This window comes from Pan troglodytes, chromosome 14, assembly GCF_028858775.2.
Source record: "Pan troglodytes isolate AG18354 chromosome 14, NHGRI_mPanTro3-v2.0_pri, whole genome shotgun sequence".
NCBI classification, from domain to species: Eukaryota; Metazoa; Chordata; class Mammalia; order Primates; family Hominidae; genus Pan; species Pan troglodytes.
Genome location: NC_072412.2, coordinates 74643491 through 74645344, shown reverse-complemented (window position 1 = coordinate 74645344; position 1854 = coordinate 74643491). Strand labels below are relative to the sequence as shown.

The following is a 1854-nucleotide window of genomic DNA, read 5'->3' as shown; positions in this document are numbered from 1 at the left end:
TGTTACAGCCAACAATAAAAATGTGATTTAAAATGTTGAAAAGTATAAAATAGTAATTATAAATTAGCAAATGCCCAATTTAAAAAAGCAGTTTTCCTTATACAGTACAAGCAATGGTAATTTGGATATTATTCACTTTCAGTCATCATTTGCCCTAGATGTACTTAAGACAAGTTTTTAAGCTTGTGTTTTTGGAGTGAAAATTTATATGGATACTCACAATGCTAATAATGTAATTCAGGTATCGAAAAATACATTTACATGTTAAAATGTGATGATAGCTCATTATTATAGCATCTCATAACAGGTAAGTGTTATTTCCAGAATAACATTAAGTCACTTTTGTAGCTCTAAGTCAATGCTGCACAAATGGACACTTAAGATTAAGGCATCGTCCTGCTCTGGAGTAGTGCTTCTGTGGATCCCAGGAACTGTACAAAGGCTTTCTTTTTTAAAAAAATGTCTTCTGTTATACTTCAATTATTTCATTCCATTGATCATTTTCTTGCAAATGAAATTGAAAACATCAGTCTATAATGTTTTCATACACCTGGTATGACGATGCCTTCTTCAGCTCTATTCTCTAGCCACTGAGTGAAAATTCACTGTCCAACAAGAGTTTTTTGGATTCACTAAGTGGTTTGAAAGGAAAAGGCTGATTTGAGCCACTTCTGGCATACTCATTCTGGTTTGTAACAGAAGCTTGTTCTGGACCCATCCCTACAAGGCGAGTTGGAAACTGCAACCATCACCCAAGCTTGAAAATATTGAAAGTAGCCAATATTTCTTTTCATCACCAAAGACTTGTCTCCAATTTTTATTGTATCCAAGAGAGAAATCATTCCCATCAGGTCCATATGAAAATGTGGGTGCACAGAATGATTCTATTGTTGTTCTATTTTTTCCAACTAGCCAGCAGTGGTAGCTGAAAAGTGAGAGGACGCTGATGAAGAACATTGCAGACACAGAAAAGAAAAAGTACGTGGAATTTTGCACGCGTATCTGTCAGTTCATTCGTCCAAAATTTTATAAAGTACTCTAAAACTGTTGGCAGCCACGAAAAGGCAATATAATAGGGAATACAATAAAAACAGCAGGAAGAATTTGTAATTAGAAAATCCCACACAGTTATTCACCCAAGGACAGTGATGATCCATCTTAAGAATACATGAGTCACATGTTGAGCAGTGATGCGCCCGATCAGGTTTAATCAGCTGACATTTTTCACAATATCTGACAGTTTTTGAAACTGACGTGGTACAGATAGGTAAAGCTCTTGCTGCTCTTCTCAAAATTTCTTGTTGTCTTTCTTGGCTGAATTCTTTTCCATAACGTTCCTTTTCAGAATTGGACAAGTAGAATTCTTTGGAAGGGGAAGCAGGAGATGTGAAAATTGTCATCCAATAGGACCATACAAACATAAAAAAAACAGAGGGAAAGCCACAAGGTAAAACACGGTCTTTCCATTTTCTTCATTTCCAAAAATAGTAAACACGCACAGCTCCACCACGTACGCGTAGTAGGACCAGATGACCACGAAGGTGATGAGGAGCACAGGCACCCAGCCCATGACGCAGTGGCAGCAGCGAGACAGCGTCCAGGGCGCCATGTTCAGCTGGAGGCTGCCGACCCCCGCGTCCCACCGTTCTGGGGAGCGCAGGAGCCCTGGCTGGGCGGCAACTCAGACGCTCTGGGCTGCCCCTGGCCCAGCTTCCCCGCCTTCGAGGCAGGGCTTGTGGGAGCAAAAGTCCGAGGCACCGCCTGGACTCCTCCCCCCAGGCACCAGGCCAGGTCCCGCCCCCAACCTCACATCCCACCGCCACATGTCAGTCCCCAGCCGCCCGCCCTGAACTT

The 1854-nt window shown here is 41.9% G+C and overlaps 1 pseudogene; it reads right to left on the bottom strand.

The window, feature by feature from the left end:
• Positions 1-542: 542 nt before the first annotated feature.
• Positions 543-1609, bottom strand: LOC100613274 (palmitoyltransferase ZDHHC20-like; annotated as a pseudogene).
• Positions 1610-1854: the final 245 nt, after the last annotated feature.